At 41.0% G+C, this 16278-nt stretch overlaps 1 long non-coding RNA gene across 2 annotated transcripts; it reads right to left on the minus strand.

The window, feature by feature from the left end:
- Positions 1-4330: 4330 nt before the first annotated feature.
- On the minus strand, positions 4331-16031 carry LOC114626104. Of its 2 annotated transcripts, none has more exons than XR_003712178.1 (3): positions 15584-16031; positions 14724-14842; positions 4331-4732 (listed from the first exon to the last, which is right to left on the minus strand). It is a non-coding gene; the product is annotated as an uncharacterized LOC114626104 (long non-coding RNA). The 2 variants fall into 2 exon arrangements; XR_003712177.1 differs by having other exon boundaries at positions 14724-14845.
- Between the last annotated feature and the right edge of the window lie 247 nt (positions 16032-16278).

Here is a 16278-nt window from a genome sequence, read left to right on the forward strand (position 1 = left end):
AGCAAAGCAAAGCAAAGCAAAGCAAAGCAAAGCAAAGCAAAGCAAAGATTTTGGCTTCCAGTCAGCCAGACAAAAGGATTTGATAATTGCCAAGGTCAAATCCACCGACATGGTTAAAACTAGGTACCAGTGGATGCAGCCACAGAACAAGGCTTCCACCCACCAAAGAGTGTTGGGTTGTCAGATGGCTTTGCCTGACCTCCTGAGTCCAAGCTCAATGCTTTAGATCTGGCCTTCAGTTTCCAGCTGAGTCTGGGAGTCCTGTAGAAGAAACTACCTGACTTACCTCTCTCTTTCAGGAGGATGGCAGTTAAGGAAATGCCAGAGAAGAAAGAAGAGAGTTATGTGTGAAATAATGTGGAATTGGGTATGGCAACACATCCCAGTAAGTCCTGACCTTGGGATGTAGAGTCAGGAGAAAAACAGGAGTTCAAAGTCATTCTTAGCTGCGTACTGAGTTTGTGGTTAGCCTGGACTACATGAGACCCTGTCTTAAAAAAATAATAAAACCAAATGATAAAGTACGAAGAAGAACAGAGTTCTGAATACTGCTCAGCACTGGAGAAGTTTCTGGATGAGACACACTTGGTGTAAGGAAGTATCATCTCAGGACCCCAAGACTGAGTTCTCCACACAAAGGAGATTTATTTGCCCCAGAGGGACAGAAGGCAAGGAATAATAAATACGGGAGACAGAGGAAGAGGGGGACGGGGTAGGATTTTCCCAAAGTGGGACAAAAGACTGCCTTTAGATAGACCGTGCCCGTAGATGTGGCCCATATTAAAATGGAGGTTTTATAATGTAAGTGGGAAACCCCACGTTCGGATGAAATATTTAATTTTAATTGGATGTGTTAATTAGGTGAGCCAAAGGGGGCTTTTGATCTCTGGACTTCAATAGTTTGATAGTTGGACCTTGGCAGTCTGCCTCTGGAGGAGGAAGTGGCCGAATAAAGGAATATGGTCACCTTGGTGACCAGCTTTAAGAATCTAATGGTCTTTAGCAAGGCAGAGGGAATAAGGGTGAAGGGCAAGGTCTGTCAGAGTCATGCAGGCCACCGTCAAGCTGGCCAGAGTTCCTTCACTTGGGTAGGATCAGAAGGTTCACAGGGGAGGGAGAGGTGGGATGGGAAGTCGAAGCCCCTTCTGCTTCGAGCAAGTAACCTGCCCTCTGCTCTGTAACTTAGGCTTACTTGCCCTCCTTTTGGCTTCTGTGCATTGGCAAGGCCTTTGGTTTAGGCTGTTTCCTCTGGTAGCCAACATCTCAGTCTAAGAAAATTTGCGTGGGCATCTTTAAAACCTCAAGGGGAGGCTTTCTGACTCATCATCATGCCTCGCTCCCACAGCTAGCTCTCGGGAAGGAAACTCCTCGGTGGAGTCACTGCTGCCTGCCTTCTGGTTCTGAACCACTTTCCTTCCTGTGAGTGGGATGTAGCAGAAGTGGGTTTTCTCAGTCTTTATCATCTCCTTTCATATCCCCCCTCCCTTTTCCAGCAAGCTCTATTTGGAGTTAAAATGGAAGGATAGCAGGTCTTATTCAAAACATTTTAAAAACACAGGATCTCTAGACCGAGAGATGACTCCAACGGTAAAGAGTACTTGCTTCTCCAGGGGACTTGAGTTCAGTCCCTAGCACCCACATGGTGGATTGTAGCTGTTTATAATTCCAATTCCAGACTACCTTATGCTCTCTTGTGGCCTCTGTAGGCACCAGGCATACCAGATACACATGCAGGTAAAACATCCATACACATTAAAAAAATCCCCACCTTAAAAGTGAAAACCCCAGGACCTCACTATGTAACCCAGACTGGCTTGCCCCACCCTATGTAGCCCAGTGTGCCTTCACATAAACTCCTGCTTTAGCCTCCCAAGAGCCAGAATTATAGGCTCATGCAGAAAACACTTTGGAGGCAGGCGGTGGTGGTGTATGGCTTTAGTTCTAGCACTCAGGAGGCAAATGGACACAGATTTCTGAGTTAGAAGTCATCCTGGTTTATAAAGGGAGTTCCAGGATGGCCAGAGCTATATACACAGAGAAAACCTGTCTAGAAAAACCAAACCAAACCAAACCAGATCAGACCAGACCAGACTAGACCAGACCAACCAACCAACCAACCAACCCCCATCTAAGCAACAGAACAAAAATCAAACAAAACCAACCAACCAGCCAACCAAACAGCTTCCAACCACTTTTTAATTAAGAGATTAAAGTTTAATAATGTTGAACTTCCAGGTTACAAGTCCAATTGTAGAGTTGAACCTTTGAAGATTATTTTTATGTTTCTGATTCCTACACATAAGTATCTCCTTAGAGTAACTCCTGTAAGGATATAGGACAGGATCTGTCTAGGGTCAATAGGCTTCTCATCTCAAATAGGATGCTCTAGACTGTGATCTGCAGGTTTCTCCACTGAGTAGTGTTCTGTCTTTAATATATGGCTGAGCTCCTCAACACTGGTGACACCCTGGTATTTTGTTACAGGAGCATACTGTCATTTTGTGTTCTGATAGAGTTGCATGGGGGTACAATTCGTGGTTTATAATTTGATATATAGCTCCCCCATTGGACATGGGTTATACCAAATCTGTCCGTCTCGGCTGTCTCCGCAATATCAATGCTGCTGCTCTGCCTGCTCCTCAGTGACCACGAGGCCGGCTGGAGATGATTGGGCATGGAGTTAAGAGGAAAAAAAGAATGTTCAGCATTATAAAATCAGTGTGCATTGACTTGGGGAAGCAAGACAAATATTATCAGAGACTAGAATGTCTTTTACTACATGCTTATTGAAGTTAGAATCTGTCTTTCTTTGCTTTGTTCTTCTCCAACTCATCTGACTCCATCTCCTGGCTCTTTGGCTGTGTTTTCCTCATCTCCAGACTTGAGGATGTTGCAAGACTGTAGGGCTTGGCACTTGGTCCTCGTTACTCTGTCTCAGTCCATGATCAAACTCACCTGTCTTCTGTATTCATGGGTTCAATGACAATTGCAACTCTCCCAACTGCCTGTAGGTTCACACAGATCTTCTACCGGTAGAACAAGTTCACTTGGGGAACTCAGCCCACCCCACTAAACTCCTAATCTTCTCCACCTTGGTTGTCTGTAATTTGTTTTCCCTGAACCTCAGCATACCATTAAAGCAATTGATGAATTCTCTTCCACACCCTACATGCAACTAGTCAGCAAATGTGCAGGCCAAGTCTATCTTGAAACACACCTAGAATTTGGTCCACCCTCTTGATACCTTCACTGTTACATCCTGGTCCAAGGCTCTATCACCTTATGTATGCTCCAGTTACTGTGAGCACTTATGAACTTCTCCTGCTTCTATCCTGTCACCTTAGATTCCACTTCATGCAACAGAGCAACCCATTGGGAGAGTATATTATATCATGCCAGTCTCAAACTCAAAGTCCTGCCACAGTTGCTTATTCGGAGTAAATGCCAGTGTCTGTATAGTTACCTTTTTGACTCTTTGTGATCTCTCCATTCAAATGCTCTGACTTTGTCTAAGTCTTTCTTACTGTTCACTCTGCACTAGCCACACTGGACTATTTGACATTACTTAGGTATTTCAAGCTTGGTCCCTACTAGTTCTCCAAGCCTGCTATCCCTAAATAGGATAGGATTGTTCTTTTTGTTTTGGGGACTTTTTACCTCTTGCCTTTGGTCTGTCTTTGTTTCTACCCCATCAAATCTGGATACTCTTGCTTTTATTTTGACTTTTCAGTCATCTGTTAGAATTTTCAGGTTGTCTGTCTCCATCTGCAGACACACACAAACTGGCTAATGAGTTGGGGATCCCTGGGTTTGGCATTACAGAGATTCATATGTTTTTTGGGTATGGATAATATTTGAAAACGATCTGTTTTAATTTGACTAAAAAGCCCAGGAAAAAGACATGATGTACTTAGAAAAAGCTAAAATGTAAACTATTTTCAATAGAGGCTACTATTGTTTATCTCATAAACAATATATAGGTTTCTATACTTAAGCCAGCTAACAGAATTCGTATATGTGGAAAGGACAAAAGAAATCTCTGTCCAAAGTCTCTCAACAAGGATTCCAAATTCATAGTTTTAGTAGAGCTCCTCCAGTCAAATTTTATTAGGTAATGTGAATATATATATATATTTTAAAAACAGTTCTTGCCTCGAGTTTATTTGTAAAAACAGCATAGGACACTGGTCATCTGCAAATAGTGTAGGTAGGTGAACCACAGCGGTCCATGTGTCTTCACGTTGGCAGGAGCCTTTTCTGTGCGGCCTTCACAGGGGCCTGGGCACCTTTGGGAGCCTGAGCTGGCGCTGAAGCCTGGGCCTTAGCTGGAGCTGTGGCCTCTGCCTTGGTTTGAACCTTGGGCTTTGGTTGGCAGAGTCTACGACCCTTGGCCATGTACCTTTGAATCTGCTTCCCAAGCTTGGGGTGAGCGACGAGAGCCAGACGGCTGAGTTTGCGACTGGGGCCCTTTGGCATCTTGGGCTTGATGGCCTGAGGCTTCACAAGGGCCTTGATGATGGCTTCTGCGCATTGTTGGCCTGCATCTTCTTCAAGCCTTTCTTGTGCTTCTTGGCAAAGAGCATGTTCCTAGGGTCAACCACCTTAAGACATTCGTATCTTTGTGGCTGGGGTTTCTTGACACCATTTCTGAGCCATTTGTGGGACTGGTTGTGTGTAGTGTGGTTCTTGGATTTGCCCATGTCGGCATGGTAATCTACAGCTCCTGCAGTGCCTATGACCAGAAGAGAAAAGTGAACATAAATTTAATGATGATTATGATAAAAAAAATCTACCTCTCCATGCTACATAAGCTAAAGCTGTCTTATGTTTTCTATAAGGTTTACCTGGAAACTTACAAGGCCCGATAGTTTTACAGTATGCACACAGGTAGCACTAATTTGTTGTATCACTCCATATGTGTAATTTGAACTCAACCCTCCCTTATTAAGGCGACGTTGCACACTATGTTTTTAGCTAAACAATTGCCAACGTCAAAACTGAGCTAAACAAATGTGCCTACTTAAAACAATGACTGCTGAACCTGCTAACTGTTCATAGCCTTTCAAGCAAGGAGATGAGTAAGGTCACTGGCCCTTCACCTGAGCATCCAGTCACTCCTGGTATGTGATTAGGCACCAATTATATCAGATGCCAAGGGTTTCTGGTAGCCCTAATTATATGAAACATTAAGGTTTTCTGGGAATACAGGCTAAAAACTAAAAAGGGGAGGAGGGTTACTTATACAAAAAACTGTTGGTATAGGAGCAAAGGCCCCAACTATTGCCTAACATCCCCTTTAGAAAAAATTCTTACAACAAATAATACACTTATCTGTTACTATTATGTCTTATGGTATTATTTTTTTAATCAAGAGAGCTGTTAAAACTGCTAAATATAATTATATAAATATAAATTCTCCCCTAACTTCTTGGTTCTTGTTCTAAAACCTACAACAAAAAGTTAATATATAGGCAATCTTAATTTGCTATAACATGTCATGCATAAATTCTTAAAGTTCTAATGGTCCATTCATGTTAACAAAATCTGATTTACAGATATAGGTCTAATCACTTATGTCTATGTTAATGTTGTAAAGCTTTATCTACTTAGAAAAACTAAATCATACATAAAAGTGTAATATTTTATAAGTGTACACTATAAAAGAATTTTTAAAAATTAGATTTCTAGTCTCTCTATGAACTGTATCTATGGTTTAAAGTTGATTTCGATACTAAGAGAGCTTCAATTTTCTCTCCAACATATTAGTTTTATTGATTATTTGAGAAATTAACATAATGCACCCCAATCACACTCACTTCTCAGTCCTCCCAGACTCAACTCCAACTTGCAACCTTCTCCCCTCTTGGGGGAGACAGCGAGATAGAGAAAGAGAGAATACAAATCCATTTTGTGGTGCCCATATATTCAATGGTGAATGGTCAAACTCCCAGTGGTCAGCCCCTTAAAGAAAATTGAGAACTTACCCTCCCCTACCCCTTCCAGAAGCTATCAACTGTGAAGAGCTACATTTCAGCATCTCAATCATATCTTAAAAAAAGTTCTCTTCAATGACTTGGTGTAGTGGGTGGTTCTATTCTTCAGTTGGTTCTTGATTTGTCAGTAAAGAAAGCCATGGGCCAATTACTGGGTGGAACGGGCGGGCAGAACTTCTGGGTCCCTGGGGGCAGAGAGAGATGCAAGGGAGGAGGAGGAGGAGTTTTTGGCATGCTTTGGAGGGAGAAGAACATGGCAACCATGTGAGATCTCAAAAGGAAGTGGCCACATAGGCTTCTCGTACAGGTAGGTGATCAGGGGAGTTTAGCAACTGAAATTTAGGGCAGGTAAAGAGATGGAGATAAGAAGTTGGTAAGGGTGTGCTTTTCCAGGTGGGAGATAGCAGTCCCCAGCAATTGTGCCAAGAAGGTAATTGGAAAAGGAGCAAACTGTGTGTGTGTCTTTTGTCTAAGGATTCAAGGGAAGCTGGGTGGGGGCTGGTAGCTCAGTCAGCTTTCAGGGTAAAGATGAGTAGAGCTTAAAAGAACATGCTACCATTGTTGTGTAATGTGGAAGGCAAAAATTTGCTATGAATTAGAAATTCTTAGATTGATAGCACAGAGAGAGAGAGAGGGGGGGGGGAAGAGAGAGAGAGAGAGAGAGAGAGAGAGAGAGAGAGAGAGAGAGAGGTCTAGGAAGAGGGGAAAATTGGTTTCTCAGTGAGTAGAGCTGATTGAGCCACTGGTGGCATCAGCATGCAGGAAACTTAAACAAAGGAACATTGGGAGCCTCAGCTGGAATACCCTGCTGTGAAAAGAGACAGAATTTACTGAGGGAATGAAAGAGAGAGGCTGCTAGCCTCCAACAAGCAGATAAAAGATAGAGTTAAATGAAATGTCATTGTTTTTAAGGATAGAAGTGAAATTGAATGAAAAAATGCTTTAGGAAAGATGTGAAAGGGTCTTGCCAGGATATACTCAAATTCTGTGAACATGGGCTCCACAGGAATTCTGAGATCAATATTCCTGGCATGACAGATTAGAAGTCTATGAATAGGCTTATATAGTCAGCAGGGGATAGGGTGCCTAACCTATCTCAGACAGTAGGAATTTAGGTCTTGAGAATTAGAGAGGTTGGAAATAGTCTCATACAGTAAGTAAACTGAGATATTAAATAAGCAGTTGAGGCCCTGATCTCATGGAAGGTCTGGGCAGAGGACAGTAGGAGCACTGTCTCAACAGATAATATTAATTTAGATTGCTTTATTTGCTCTGAATTGTTTTAATTATCAAAATGAGTGTGATTTTGAGTTTGGTTATATTAAAATTCCTCTGGGAGAGAGGTCAAGCTAAAGGTTTAATGATTCTAGTTACGGGACCAAGCACATGCTATTTTGGAAGAAAAACTCTGCATTTGTGTCTACAGGAAAGGAGAATAGGCTCTGGACCTCTTCCGGAGTGATGTGGATCAGATATGACAAGGAGAGACCACATGGAGGGCTAAAAGATTTCAAGAGAAGTAAACAGGACAAGTAGGGAGATTCTTTGTGCCATCCTTCACATGACATGAGTGGAAACTTACTATACTTGGTTATTAATAAAATTAACTCATAAAAAAGATAGCTGTCTTTCACATGCTCAAACAAGAAGCAGAATTTCATCCTTAACTAATTTATACACCCTGCACAATCCATATAGATATCTTAAATGTACTAAAATTTTGGTTGTGAGGTTTATATATTATAGAATGTACAACTCTGGCAAGATCCATCCTCAGAGATGCTGAGTTGACTTTCTAGGACCCCCTGTGTCACGAATTTCAGGTCATCTTGCCTCATTCAACCTTTCAAATGTGTCTAGAATTTCAGTCAATCCCTGAGCCTTCTAGACATGCAGAGACTGGAGAATAGATGCTGAAGTTAGCTTTCTTAAAGTCTAGCCAAATTTTCTAATTTTCCTATCGCTCCCTTCCCATTTAAAGAATTTTCATTGCCCCTGTTCAGCCAGGAGAAGTTATGGAGAGTCATCAGCTCAAATTTTACAAATTTTAGAAAAGTTGTCATTTTAAGGGATAATTTGGGAATGGTCATAATTTTAAACAGGAAGGAAATAGGTGGAATTGATTGTGTAGCCATAATCTTAATTTATTAGAAATCTTTATAAGTGATGCAAAGTTGAAGTTATAATTTTTTATATTGGTACAACATTTATTTTGATATTGATTTAAGGTTTTCATTGGTATGAATTTCTCATGTTGATACAACATTTGGGATTAATATTGTTACCGTTAGATAAGCATTATGCCTATGAAACTTGTTTAAGAATACAAAGCTTCAACCCAGTCCTTCTATAACTGCTATTACAAACTGTTTTTAGATGATTAAGCAATATGAGTTAAGGGCTAGATAGCAATCTCATGCTTATGTTAGATTCTGATTTAATTACAAAAGGGTGTTTTTGATATACTTCAATTAGAAATAGCTAAGTGTAGTCAAGGTTTAACAGTTAGGATTTATATATATATGTGGTCTTTAAAAACATCAGAAATCCATAGAACGTGTCATCTAATGTTATTTAATAATTTGACAACGAGACATATGTGCTTCTGACAGCACCCCCTTCTTGGTTCAAAGAAGAATTGATCATTTCCACCTCCAAGCAAGATTGCTTATTGTGGTAAAGTAGCCACTGGGCAGAAATTGCCTATTTCATCTGCAGACGAAATACTATCCAGGAAAAGGACACATTATGCAGAATAGTCAACTGTTGGCTCTACCAAGACAGGGTAAACAGTCCTTAATAATTCTGCTTTGCAAAGGTCTGTCAGATGATCCTGGGCCAGAAGGCTGAAGATTATGCTGTAATGTGTTGAGGAATTCAGGGTCTGTCCAGGTAGTCAACTGTCTCTACAATTGTTTGAGGAGCTATGTTTGGTGCTTTCTATATACTCAGGTAATGTTTAAGCTGTTCTCAGATTTCTGACAGGGTTGAAAACTAATTTTAGTCTCATATTCAAACTCAAATTATTTAACAGAGAGAGAGAGAGAGAGAGAGAGAGAGAATAGAGTGGATAACAAGGTTTTCAGGTGGCATTACAGGCTAAAATCTAAGCATAATCTAGGGATAGAATCATAACTCTTTCAGTTAGGAATGATGGAGGAGTACTTTATCTAATTGAAAAAAATGGTAGACTGGATGTCATTTGTATATCGTACTGTGTAACTTACATGATTGTTATGATTTTGTTCCATTTATGTCTGGGAGAAGAGTTTTGTTTTTGTTTTTTTGTTTTTTTTTTTTTAATTGGACAGAAAAGGTGAGGTGTAGGGAGCAGTTCTGATGTTAAGGTTCTGTTCCCCAATTGGTTCTTGATCTGTCAGTAAAGAAAGCCATGGGCCAATTGCTGGATGGAAGGGACAGGTGGGACTTCTGGGTTCCTGGGGGAGGAGAGAGATGCAAGGGAGGAAGAGTTTTTTGCCATGCTTTGGTGGGAGAAGATCACAACAACTGTGTGAGATCTTGAATCAGAGTGGCCACAAAGGTTGCTCCTACAGACAATGGTTAGGGGAGTTTAGCAACTGAAGTTTAGGGCAGGTGGAGAGAGAGAAATAAGAAGTTGGTAAAGGTGTGCTTTTCCAGGTGGGAGATAGCAGTGCCCAGCAATTGTGCCAAGGAGGTAATTGGAAAAGGAACAAACTATGTGTCTTTTGTCTGAGAATTCAAGAGAAGCTGGATGCGGACTGGTAGCTCAGTCACCTCCCAGAGCAAAGGCGGGTAGAGCTTAAAACTACACTCTACACTTTCTACTTAGACTGTTTATTTTTTGTAGGTGTTGGGAAAAGAGTCTCACAGAAACCTTTTATGCTTTTGGAAACAAGGTTTCTCTGTGTAGCCCTGCCTGTCCTGAAACTCACTCTGTAGACCAGGCTGGCCTCAAGCTTAAAGATTCATCTACCTCTGCCTTCTGAATGCACTGCCACCACCCTGTCAAAGTTATAAACCTTAAGACTCAACTTAACAGAGGTAAAATTATAAAATCCTAATTTTATAAAAATTACTTGTCATTAAACTGTTAAAGATGAAACACAGAAATTAATGGTCAGTCCCCTTATAAATAATGAAATTCCTTAATGGACTAAAAACTATTTTTGGCCTGAGCAGTCCTAGAACACCTAGAGGAGGCTGGACTCTCAGGAGCTCTAACACACCCAGGAACATGGGATCATAGGATCACAGGATCTCAGGAGTTTGGTCACACCAGGATTTCAGGATCCCAGAAGCAGCCTGACTCCCAGGAGCTCTTACACCAAGGATCTTAGGCTCACACAATCATAGAGACAGCTGGGCTCTGAGGAGTTCTGACACAACCAAGATAACAGGACAGACAGGCTCCAGTCAGAGACAGTAAGTGGAGGTAGCACTAGAGATAACCAGATGGTGAAAGGCAAACGCAAGAACATAAGCAACAGAAACCAAGGTTACTTGGCATCATCAGAACCTAGTTCTCCCACAATAGCAAGTCCTGAATACCCCATGACACCAGAAAAGCAAGATTCAGATTTAAAATCACTTCTCATATTGATGATAGAGGACTTTAAAAAGGACATAAATAACTCCTTCAAAGAAATACAGGAGAACACAGGTAAACCGGTAGAAGCCCTTAAATAGGAAACACAAGAATCCCTTAAAGAATTACAAGAAAACACAACCCAACAGGTGAAGGAATTGAACAAAACCATCCAGAACATAGAAATGGAAGTAGAAACAATAAAGAAATCACAAAGGGAGACTACCCAGGAGATAGAAAACCTAGGAAAGAGATCAGGAGTCATGGATGCAAGCACCACCAACAGAATACAAGAGATAGAAGAGAGAATCTCAGGTGCAGAAGATATCATGGAAAACATTGACACAACTGTCAAAGAAAATGCAAAATGCAAAAAGCTCCTAGCCCAAAACATCCAAGGATCCCAGGACACAATGAGAAGACCAAACTTAAGGATAATGGGTATAGAAGAGAGTGAAGATTCCCAACTTAAAGGGCCAGCAAATATCTTCAAGAAAATTATAGAAGAAAACGTCCCTAACCTAAAAACTATTTTTTGTAGTCATACTAAGTACAAATATAACTCATTTACAGAGACAAGCTTAGAGGGAGACCCAATTTATACCTCTCACTAAGTAGTCTCCTGTATCTATTGTCTAAGTTAAGCCTGAGGCAACTCAAAACAAGTTTAAAGTAAACTTAAAGCTTATTTAATGTAAAATAATATTTAAAATCAGGTACTCTAAAAAAAAAAGACTGATTTTGAAAAATAAATACTTGTATAAAATGGGCTAAAAATACAATACAATCTACCTATGTGGCAGGATGTCCCCAAGCCTAAGTAGTCCTTTTGAATGAACACAATGCCACCAGAGTAAGCTGTATGCTAGTCTCATCTCAGGGTAAGGATGCTTGGGAAAATAAGACCTGCCCAAAGTCTGATGCTCCTGTCCTTTCTGTATAGGCCTGACCAGCCCTGGCTGTGTAGGCCAGACCAGCTCTGGGTGTGTAGGCCTGACTAACTCTGGCTCTGTAGGTCAAACCAAAAAAGAAACCTTCCTTATCTACAGGGAAGGCAAATTATTCCTCATGTCTCACATGACAGGATGATGGGTTCTTTTGCCCTGTGGAGGAGTCTACACCCATATCCCAGATGTCTCAAACAACAGAGAGGTTAAGAGCAGTTACTGTATCCTCAGCAGCTCCTGAACTGACATATAAGGATGCCGTGAACAGGGGCAGCTTGTACCTAAGCCTACCCTCAACTGGTAATGGCCAAACCCTTTACCTGCTTTCAATTCTTCCTTTTAGCAGAAGTTAATTCCAGGGTCCATATTCTAACGACCCATGTTCCATGATTATAGAAGATGACAAGGTACTCTGTCATAGTGCCCACAGTTTTGGGTGTCTTTTATTCAGACCCTCAAAGTGGTTGGTGTCTTTAAAAACTTTGCTAGACGTTTCTGCTGAAATGACTCAGTTCCCCATGACCCAACACTTTGCACAAGCTATTTCCTCTGCCTAGAGAAGTTCCCTCCCCTTAACTTATTTATTTTCTTCTGAGCCTCAGAAAATGTAATCTTGCTGCTGCATCTTCCTTGAGCCCTGTATTTAAAATTGTGGCCTTGATTTCTCCGTGTTCCAGCCTTTCTTTAACCATCTGCTAAAATACTGCATGACTTATTTTTTATTTTTTTAATTTAAAAAATAAATTTAATTGTTAATAAAAACAAAACTTAATTTTAAAATTTAAATATCCACCTTTTAATAAAGAAATGTAAACACTGCTAAAGTGGAAGTCTTTCCTCATTTGACAGCTTTGCCAGATGAATGAGTTAACTGCAATGAAATCAGGGAGGTTCTCATATGGGATTCAAATGAAAGGCGGACAGTAGAGCCATATGAGCATGTGAGGTTGGAACTGACACTGAAGGCCATAACGGTGATTCAGTACCCTTCTGGGGTCTGTTACACTGTCATTGGTAAAAAGGCAATCTCACTGAATGACAGTTGGCCACCCTCTTAGGTAGATCTTATGAACAGATATGACTTAGAGTATTCTAGTGTGTGTGTGTGTGTGTGTGTGTGTGTGTGTTTGCTTGTTTTTTTTTTGCCTTAGTTATCAAGAGGCTAATAATATTTCATTATGGAAAGAGATACTTTAATATTTGCCCTATGTAGACATTAAAAAATGGAAAGAAAAGTGAAAATTTCCAGGAGAAAATGTGTAGGTGAATTATTTCTAGTCTTTGATGTACTGTAGACACATGGCAGTGGCGACATGGCCTTTAGTTGTGGATGAAGAGCACATCAGCCATTTCTAAGACCACAGGCTTCGAGAACGCTCAAACTTGCCTCCACCCTCCAGCTTCTGGACTCAGACCCCTTGACTTAAATTCTCATTACCCTGTCCCTGGCTGACTTCCCTGACTTGTTGTCTTAGGTAGAGCTTGGCCTTGTGGATTGGTGGCTGCAGAGGAAAGAGCCCCAGGAGTCCTTATGATGATCCAGCTGGGGACCTCCAGTGTCTCAGAGGGACTTCTTATCTCATGACCGTGGCCTCTTCCTACATGAGATGTCCTCCAACTCTCTGCTCTCCACAGTGGTGGAAACTAAATTGTGTGGACCTCCAGTTTCCACAGAAGTTCAAAGGTTCACCAAGTACAGTTTAGAATATGTAATCTGAGCACTGAATAGCAGGGTGGACTTCAAGTTTCTGGTTACCAGACAAGGGAGGTGCTGCTACATGGAAACAGAAACCCCAGTGCAGGCCCTGGAACAAGGAACCACACTGGCTTAAGACTGGACAGTGGGCCTCACTGTCCTTGGAAATGAAGTCTATGGAGTTTCTTGTTAGTTGTCTGGGCCAATCACAGTGTTTTTCTGGGTCTTGCTATCCTCAGCTGCAAATGACAGAGACGCAAACTCATGCTCTTCCCTAAAAGCCATGTGGCCACTCTGTATAGTGTTCAAGGGCTTTACCTTTGGACTTGCGACTGAATTAAAATCCTGGTTCTGCAACGTAAAACACATTCAACATTGATCGGGCTACATTTCATTTCTCTCATGCTGATACTGGGATTTCACTCACAGGATTTTAATTAGGTGAAATAACACTTTTACAAACTGTGTGTGAGCGTGTCCGACAATAATTATTCATGATGGATGCTCATAGGTATGACCTTACACAAGGCTGCTTTCTTTCCTGTTTGTTAATTTCATGTGATAACAAAGGAATGGGTTTCAATATGAATTTTATAATTACATTGCTTTCTTCTCATTCACCCACAACTGTCTCTCATTCACCCACAACTGTCTCCCCTTCTACCCTCAACATTTGTCCCTTCTTCTTTCATGTCTCATGTATTCCTCTGCCCTTTCTTATTTATCTTGTTCCCCTTCCCTCTTCTAGTCTACTCCCTCTCTCCCTACACACACACATGCACGCACGTGCACACACACAAACACACAAATTCTACATGTGAAGAACATAGAATATTTATCGTAATTCTGTGTCTGACCTATCTCCCTCATCATCTCTACTTCCATCTGTTTTTCTGAAGATGTCATGGCTTCACTATTTATGGCCGAATGAAACTGCATATATGCACAATACCCATTTCCTTTACTATCGGTCTACTGATGAACGTGTAATCTGGTCCGTTATGGAGATAGTAAATAGTGTTGCGATAAACATGGATGGATAAGTGTTTCTGGAGTATGCTAATTTAGACTCCTTTGAGTACATTTCTAGAAAAAAAAAACCATAGCTGGGATCATATAGTAATTCTATATTAGGAACTAAGGAACTGTAATGGTCACAGAACTTAACACTTTTTCTGTATACCATGCTTCCCAGCTTTTTGCTTGCTATTTTAGTGATAACCATTCTGACAGAGGTAGTCTAGAATCTAATTGTAGTTTTGGTTTGCATTTTGATTGGGGTTACTTTCAAGGGATGGTATTTCATGTAAAGGTGGCATCCATGGAAGGTCAGCTGCAAGGCTCTTGTCACGTTTAACAGTGAGACTGGTAAAGATCAGAGTAGTGGAGTGACTTGCTGCTGTGTGTAACAGCCAGGACCTTGACATACACCAAGGGAGAAATGAGTCAGACATTCACCAAAGAGATAGAGTTGGATTCATCTAATCTGGAGAACAGACTTTTTAATCACAGCCACTTACAGAAGAAAATTCTCTGCACAGATGATACATCTGAGGACATCACTGGGGGCCTGCTTCCTAGGACCGATGCTGATGCTGCCTCATCTGTCTGCTCTTGCTGCGTTCCTTCCTAACTTTGCCTGCTAAGTCAGGAAGTTAAGTTAGATGTCGTTAGCACCTCCATGAGGACCAGACTCTACTTTTGTTTGGCCTCTCTGGGTTAGACCCCCTTCCCCCAAGGCCGCTGTAGTAGTCCACCTCAGCCTCTCTGAGGCGGCTCCCGAGGCTGAGCTGCAGTAGTACACCTCAGATTTTCAACACCAATCCTTTGTTGTTATTTTATAGCTACTGCTATTTTTTAAAAATGTCATTGAAATAATTTGCTTCACAAAAGTTCATATTTATTGCGTTTTAACTTTTTCTAAAGCAATGCACTTACTACAGTAAAGTTGAAAAGTATAGCAATGTAGAAATAAGAAAACAGTAATACGTCCCTCCATCCCTTCCCTCTTTCCCTTTTCTTTTGTAGAGGAAGGCATTGGACCCAGGCCTTGTGCATGCCAGGCAAGCACTCTGACACTTAGCTCTTGGCCTTTTTAAATTTTTCCATGAATATGAACATACATCACCCTTTCCTATTCATAGAGACTTTATCATCAACCATTATCCTATCCATACTTTGCACATATAATATACTTTCTTTAAATATTTTAAAGAACACTTTAATGCTAATAAAGTGATTTGAAAACAATTTTTAATGACTCCATGATAGTCAGTCCATTGTATGAATAAATCAAGTGTATTTATTTTAATCTCCCGCTGTGTTTCTAATATTTTACTTTTATAAATAAGCAGTATCTGATAACTTTTTGCATATAAACCTTTGTCCAGATCTCTATTTCCTTGACAGTAGACTTCACTTGCAAGAGGGTGACAGTTGCCAGAGGATGCTTTAGGGATTTGTCTGGGTTTGGGATGACTGCTTTCTGCATGGACCTCAGCCAGCCAGTAGGTGTCACATTTGCCTCATGTTTCTTCTTGGAGCTTTCTTGTAGCTTTTTACCATATAGTCTCAGGATCATCTTTGAAAGGCTGTGAGACAATACGTTGTTAGTGAGTCAATAGGGTTCAAATATGAATGTTGACATCTCTCCCAAGGCTCACAACCCTGAGTGACCCAGGGAATGGCTATTTTTCTTTCCTATCTGTTGCTGATTTTATCTAACCCAGCAGCATATGTGCTTGCTGCTGACCTGCTATTGAGAGAAATAGTCAGTCAGAGCAGCCAGCAAGACTCTAGGAAATGTGTACACATACATCTCACACACAGGCACACACACATGGACACATAAATGTACACACGCACATGCACACACAAACACATGCACACATACACACATGCATGCACACAGTCACACACAGACACACAAACACAAACACACACACACACACATGCACCCACATGCATGGAAAGGGGGAGCTCTTGCTTAAATGAGTGTGTTTTTGAAGCATCCTATAATTAAAAATTCATTATAGCCTTATAGAGACATTTATTTTAGACAGCCTCCTTTCTAAA

This window comes from Grammomys surdaster, unplaced genomic scaffold, assembly GCF_004785775.1.
Source record: "Grammomys surdaster isolate TR1022 unplaced genomic scaffold, NIH_TR_1.0 227, whole genome shotgun sequence".
NCBI classification, from domain to species: Eukaryota; Metazoa; Chordata; class Mammalia; order Rodentia; family Muridae; genus Grammomys; species Grammomys surdaster.